The 7638-nt window shown below is 37.9% G+C and overlaps 1 long non-coding RNA gene across 1 annotated transcript; it reads left to right on the top strand.

Annotated features, from left to right (window-relative positions):
- The first annotated feature begins 1269 nt into the window (after positions 1-1269).
- Positions 1270-6704, top strand: LOC129347719 (uncharacterized). Its single transcript, XR_008599955.1, has 3 exons — positions 1270-4514; positions 4873-5045; positions 6297-6704. It is a non-coding gene; the product is annotated as an uncharacterized LOC129347719 (long non-coding RNA).
- Positions 6705-7638: the final 934 nt, after the last annotated feature.

Raw genomic sequence — 7638 nt, 5'->3', positions numbered from 1 at the left:
CACACACACACGCTGAAACACACACATATTAACACACACACACATGCTGAAACACACACATATTAACACACACACATGCTGAAACACACACATATTAACACACACACACATGCTGAAACACACACATATTAACACACACACATGCTGAAACACACACATATTAACACACACACACGCTGAAACACACACATATTAACACACACACACATGCTGAAACACACACATATTAACACACACACACATGCTGAAACACACACATATTAACACACACACATGCTGAAACACACACATATTAACACACACATTCACACTGTTTCTGGTCATGAGGTCAGAAAAACTCCTGATGTGAACAAACTAGACAGGAAAATCTGCAGAATCTGCCTTTAAAAAGCTAGATTTGAGATAAAAGCATCCAATATTCAACAGAAACATAAATAAACACAGAAACATGTAAACATAAATAAACACGTTTGTTCATGTAAACATAAACAGGTTTGTTTAAACATACATGAACACATCAGAAATATAGAAACATCTAGAAATACAGAAGAAAAGCTGATGTGAATCTAAAACATGAAACCTTCAGTCTGTGTGTGTGTGTTAGTGTGTGTGTATTAGTGTGTGTTAGTGTGTGTGTATTAGTGTGTGTTAGTGTGTGTGTATTAGTGTGTGTTAGTGTGTGTGTATTAGTGTGTATTAGTGTGTGTGTATTAGTGTGTGTTAGTGTGTGTGTATTAGTGTGTGTTAGTGTGTGTGTATTAGTGTGTGTTAGTGTGTGTGTATTAGTGTGTGTTAGTGTGTGTGTATTAGTGTGTGTTAGTGTGTGTGTGTTAGTGTGTGTGTGTGTTAGTGTGTGTGTATTAGTGTGTGTGTGTTAGTGTGTGTGTATTAGTGTGTGTGTGTGTGTTAGTGTGTGTGTATTAGTGTGTGTGTGTGTGTGTGTGTTAGTGTGTGTATTAGTGTGTGTGTGTGTGTTAGTGTGTGTGTGTTAGTGTGTGTGTATTAGTGTGTGTTAGTGTGTGTGTGTTAGTGTGTGTGTATTAGTGTGTGTGTGTGTGTTAGTGTGTGTGTATTAGTGTGTGTGTGTGTGTGTTAGTGTGTGTGTATTAGTGTGTGTGTGTGTGTTAGTGTGTGTGTGTTAGTGTGTGTGTATTAGTGTGTGTGTGTGTGTGTATTAGTGTGTGTGTGTGTTGGTGTGTGTGTATTAGTGTGTGTGTGTGTTAGTGTGTGTGTATTAGTGTGTGTGTGTTAGTGTGTGTGTATTAGTGTGTGTGTGTGTGTGTGTTAGTGTGTGTGTATTAGTGTGTGTGTGTGTGTGTGTGTTAGTGTGTGTGTGTGTTTCAGGTATTGATCGTTCTGATCGATCGTCTTCGTGTTTCTCAGACGAAAGATTAAACTGAAGCTTTAATAAAATCAGACCTGAAGATATAAAGAGCAAAGACACAAACATTTACACACGTTAAAAACATGTTAAATACATGTTAAACACATGAACATTTGCACACATTAAAAACACATTAAAACATGTTTAATACACAAACTGTGTTTTTCAGTTTCCTCTATTTTAGACTCTGATCAGCTGATTGATTATTGATCATTGATTAAATCGTTTTTCTGCCGGTAACTGAAGGTTTGGATCCATAAATACCAGCAGATGCTTTTATTGAATCTCTGAGGATCCAGATAAAAATTGATTTATTCACATTTTATCATCTTCATTGTTTCACTTTCTGTCCTTCAGGTTTTATTACTCAAAACAGCAGCAAGAAAAACCTGAAAGGAGATTTTTATTCTTTAGGTTCATCCATAAAACCCAAAGAACTTCAGCTTTACGTCATATAAAACAGATTAACGTGTTAATTATTATTATTATTATTTCATTTCTGCTGGTTTTTTCTCTTCGTGTCTCATTTTATATTTTTTTTCATCAGCGTTTCTGTCTTGTTTCTTCTCTTGATTTTTATTATCATTTCTCTTCTTTTTTCATCTCCTCTCTTTAACACAGACTGATTTTAACGACAGATCAGCTCAGTTTGAGGAAAAATAACCAATAAAGAAACCAAAAAAACAACAAAATGAGAAAATAAATCAGACAACAGCAGCCAAGCCAAAGCAAACTGTCTGAAAACGGATTTTTTTTAATGTATAAATTAATCTTTCTACAAATATTGGGGACAAAAATATAAATTTTTGCATTTAAGGTTAAATTTACTACCGAAAATGTACCGAAAGTTTTTACCTGCAGGATTTGTGACATCACAGCTGGTCTGTAGCCAATCAGAGCGCAGGATGAATATTAATCCAGATTTCTACATGAAGGAGGAAGAAGTTTTAACTGTTTTAATAATAATAACATTTAAATCAAACTCGTGTCTCAGCTGATCATTGTGGAGAGTTTTTCCAGCTGAGATCAGACAGGAAGTCTTGGTGGATTTTCAGCATTAAAGAGCAGCAGCAGGTGGTTTTTTTGATGAACCTCATTAAAACAGTTTTAGAGGCGACCCAGAAACAAAGACTCTGATTATCTGTTGAGACAATGAAGATTAGACCAAAGATGACTCAGAAACACTGAGAATAATAAACAGGATTTAATTCAGCTGAAAGTGATGATTTACACGGTTTTAGTTTTAATAAAAATCTTAATGATGCTTTGAATTTACATATTTAGAAATTGGTCTTTAACCAAAATATATAAGATAAAGATTTCCAACAATGGACTAATTGAAAAACAAAAGCTTTTAATTAAATTTTTCATGTAAATATTGTAAAAACTCAACTAAACATTTTATTGTTGTCAAATTATTTTCTTTATTATTTATTTTTGCAGCCAAACTGTTTATTATTATATATTCTTTCAGAAACTGTACAGATGTTTCCACTACATTTAAAAAATAAATAAATACAGGTAAGTTCATTAAACAGCTGTTAAAGCAGCTTCTGTACAAAATCCAAACTCAAATTACATTTATTTATATTTTTATTGTTATATTTGAGTTTGTATTGAACTTAAAGGCTTTCGGACCCGGAGGGAACCTCAGCGAGGAAGTGGCTCTGAGGGGCGGAGCGTAAAGATCACGGAAATTAACAGGCTCAGACAGGAAGTACATGAGTCTGCACTAAAAAATAAAATAGATAACATTGTATTCCGTTTTACACATTAAATATAAGAAATAAACGTGGTTTCACTCAGAAATTGATTCATTAGAACCAGTTCTTTTCATAATTTTGGAGATTTTCAATAGAAAATTTACAAAGTGAAAGAACACTTACAAAAAATAAATATATAAAAATAAAACCCTGGGCTGAAACAATCGAGCCGGTTGGTGGAAACGTAGAAACAGACAAATAATTGCAGCTTTAAAGATATTTTCAATTTCAGATGAACCACCAGCACGTTTGTTCCACCAAATATCTAAAAAGTTAAATCAATAATAGGGTAAATGCATTTATCTGACAACCACAGTGACTAGTTTATTTTAAAAATTAAAAATTTATAGAACATACAATTTAAAGCTTGCAATATGAATTTCTTTATGTAACTCTTTTCTTTGCATTTCTTTCTTAAAATGTCTTAATTCTCTTGCTTGTTATTAATTATTTATTGGTGTTAATTAAATGTTAAAATGAAGGATAACTGTGAGGAAAAAAATAAACATAAATATTATTACATTTATTGAAGTGTAAACGTTTGATCTCACTCTAAATTTCACATATTTGTGCTCAGTATCCTCGTGTTCTTGTGTTTTTCTTATTTATACTGTATATGTGGTGTGTATTCTTCATCTCTTTAAATAATAGTTGTCTTCTTGCCTTTATTGCTCTCTAATAAAACTAAAGCCGCGATTCCACAAGCACCTACTCGGCGCGGTGCGGCTCGGCTCGTCTTTGTTTGCGAGCGTTTCCATATGGATTAGTGCATGGTATCAGACACGATTTTCCGTACCTTCTCGGATGAGGTTCCAAGCGAGATGAAGCGAGCCGAGATGTGACGTCTACATAGTGCAGGCCACTGATTGGACAGGAGTGCAGGCCACTGATTGGACAGGGAGTGACGACACACGAGAGCGACTCCAGCACGAAAACAAAACCGGCATTTAAAAAAAACTAAACAGAGACGGTGTGCATTGCTCTTCACAGACCTCTCTGTTCTTCATAATTTTAATATGACAGCCAGACCTGTACTGTGGGTGGATGAAGAGGTCGAGACTTTTCTGTCTTTGGTGGTGGACCAAAGAATACAGAGGGAGCTGGACGGAGAAAGTTTATCAGGAGGTCTCTGAGCGGATGGCCGCTCACATATACAGTAGACTGTATATAAAGAGGACAATGAAGCAGTGTAGGGAGAAGCTGAAAAAGCTCAAAAATGACTATTGGTTCACCAAGGACCACAACGGCCGGCGTGGGTCAACCAGGAGGTGTTGGAAGAGGTTTAATGGAAGCTATTTACTGGCACCGCACCAGCCAGCAACAGGAGGGAGACTCAGCTGCTGCATTGTTGGAGACGTTCGAGGACGGTGAGTGTTTTGTGACTTCAAGAAACTTTTACATCATTTATCCCATTGGTGGCAAGCTTCTTTTAAGCAAACAAGTATATTTAGAAAGTAACGTTGTTGTCTCCTGTAGCAGACAATAAGCTAGCTAGTTAGCCATCAGCGCTAGCTAGTTAGCCATCAGCGCTAGCTAGTTAGCCATCAGCGCTAACTCCGTGCTCTGCTTGTATTTCGTGCTGCTGTTTCTAACGTTTAGCTCTCAGAAGCTAATACATCAGTCAACATGACGAACTAAGCTAGGGGTCGTACAGGTTTATTTTTTTCACAAGTTCCAATGTCGTATTTTTCGTGTACTTAGGGTGAATGTTTATTTCTGTTCAAGAATCCCATTCGACGTGCGAAGCCTCCTCCACCTCCGTCATGGAGCCCCCAGCTCCCCTGCCTCCTCTCCACCACCAGCTTCAGGACCAGTACCAGCTTCAGGACCAGTACCAGCTCGGACACTGACACTGTCAACATCAACCTCCAGCACGTCACAGTAACTTCTTATCACTGGTAAGACACGGTAAACAGAGACCATGGTTGATTTTCGCATCATTATTATTATTACTACAGGTGTAAATGCCTGCAAGCATGATCAGAACAGTGAGACCAACGACCAAGAATTCAGGCAGGTGTAAATGCAAACTGTGCAGCAGCCAGCTCAGGAACGCCTGATGAAAGCTACATGTAGCTACAGTGACACATAAACAGAACACATGCAGCTGCATTTTTTTCTCCATCTACTTAACAAGCAAGTCACTCTAATGAATTTACTTTCTGGTGCAGTGTAGTATTGCAACCATTCTTCTTATAGTCACTAGGTAGCTGTGAAACTGAATGAAAATATACATAGAAATAAGAAAACACAGCTGTTCTTAGCAACTCCAAAATGTGCACAAGATGAAATGAAGTTCACACCACGTTGTTTTTAGTTGTGGTGGAGGAGGTACTGCTTGTGCTTCGGTTAAAATGAAGAGTGCCAAAAATGTATTAAAGTAAAACTATCAAAGACATGATCATGATTGAAAATCAATGGATAGGTGGCTAAACACATCACATCATAGATAGCTGTGGAGTCCTTCAAGCTCCTGGGGACTACAATCTCTCAGGACCTGCAGTGGGAGACGAACATCCACTCCATCCTGAAAAAGGCTCAGCAGAGGATGTATTTCCTACGACAGCTGAGGATTGATCCAGTTCTACACTGCAGTCATCTGATCTGTCCTGTGCACCTCTGGATCAGCCACACAGCAGGACAGAAACAGACTACAGCCTGTAGTATGGACTGCAGAAAACATCATCAGAGACTCCACTCACCCTGGACATTAAACTGTCTCCCCCCTCCCCTCTGGCAGGCGCTACAGATCCCTGTACACAGAAACCTCCAGACACAAAAACAGTTTCTTCCCCACTGCCATCACTGTAATAAACAGCTGAGTCATTCCTACACACCTGTACAATAGTCACTATTCCAATGGACATGTACAGCATTTTTTTCACCATGAACAGCATTCTCTGCTTTTGCACTACTGTGTTTATAGCAATTATCGTTTTGTTAATGTGTTTATTCCAGTCTAGCTGTGAATTTCTGTTTATATTGTTTTATTTAATTTTGCTACTATTTTTTCCTCTTTCTATAGTTTCTTAATTTTTTTATTATTCTCTTCCATATTCCTAGTGTGACACCAACAGCCAAAACCAAATTCCTTGCATGTTGTGTACTTACTAAAGCTGATTCTGATCACTTTTCTGTCTTTGGTCTAGGCAAGAGGAAAAGGTGCAACAGAAAATTGGACCTTCCAAGCGTCCTTGTGGAGATGCAGGCTGAGGAGGAGTGGAGTCATTCCCAGCATGATGAGAACATCTGGTTGCTCCTCAGCGAGGCAAGAGAGAATGAAGCAGCCTTGCAGTGGAGGAGATGGTCCAGAATGCTGCCTTCAACCAGTCATTCCTGGGTGTACTGGGGCAGCTGGTGCAGGCAGTGCTGGGTGTACTGGGGCAGCTGGTGCAGGCAGTGGGCAGCCAGAGTCCACCTCCCAGAGACTTGAGATTTAGTTGTATATAGTTTTACTTTTAGCCCTCCACTGTAGGAGAGGCCCACCACAGTTTGTACTTTGCACATTGTAAATAGTTTTGATTTTGCTGCTGACTAATAAACTATTTTGTGACTTATGTGATTCCATCATAACTTTTCATTTTGTGTGTTAAGACACTGGTAGGAAAAGAGTCAACAGTCTGAACCAAACAATTCTGTATTCCCTAATAATGCATTTATGTTTAATGGGATTTAACATGTTTTAACACAAACTCCTTTATGGTTCATAATTCCGTTGACTGAATTACACCAAAGCAATACTGATTTATCAAACTGGAATATTCTTAAAACAGCTGTTTTAATGTTTTGGTGTTTAATTTGTCATGTGATCTTGCTAACCTTCACAAATAAAACAATAGCATAGACACATCTGCAAAAGGTACAAAGGTTTATTGTCAGAATTGCATTAAAGAAGACAATAGCGGTCCGGGGACAGAAAAACAGAAGTATAACAAGAAGAATAACTTTTAACTTCTGCATGAGCCGTAGTGCATCAGTGCATCCTGTACATCTGTCCTCCTCCTCTACACCTTGTACCACTGCAGGCTCATGTGCTGCTGCTTCAGGTAAATCCCATGAAGTCTCATCAGAGAGCATCTGAAACACATACACAGCATACATATTTTAATATCTGAAACACATACATAGCATACATATTTTAATATCTGAAACACATACACAGCATACATATTTTAATATCTGAAACACATACACAGCATACATATTTTAATATCTGAAACACATACACAGCATACATGTTTTAATATCTGAAACACATACACAGCATACATATTTTAATACCTAATAGCGATAAACTGCAGCCATTACAGGGTCGTTCACAGGACTGATACATGATAGCTAGCGAACTAGCATTAGCTTACCCTCATATGTCGTCTCGTTCATATCCTCTTGTCTTCAGCTTGATGCTGCTGCATCGCCTCCTAAACTCTCCTGTGTGTCTCCTGAGTGTTCCGACTCGCTGCTCTCAGCTTTCTCCGACTCTTCTATTAC

The sequence above is a fragment of the Amphiprion ocellaris genome, chromosome 20 (genome assembly GCF_022539595.1).
Source record: "Amphiprion ocellaris isolate individual 3 ecotype Okinawa chromosome 20, ASM2253959v1, whole genome shotgun sequence".
Classification (NCBI taxonomy): domain Eukaryota; kingdom Metazoa; phylum Chordata; class Actinopteri; family Pomacentridae; genus Amphiprion; species Amphiprion ocellaris.
Note: the sequence above shows the minus strand (reverse complement) of the source record. Positions and strands in the feature narration are given on the sequence as shown.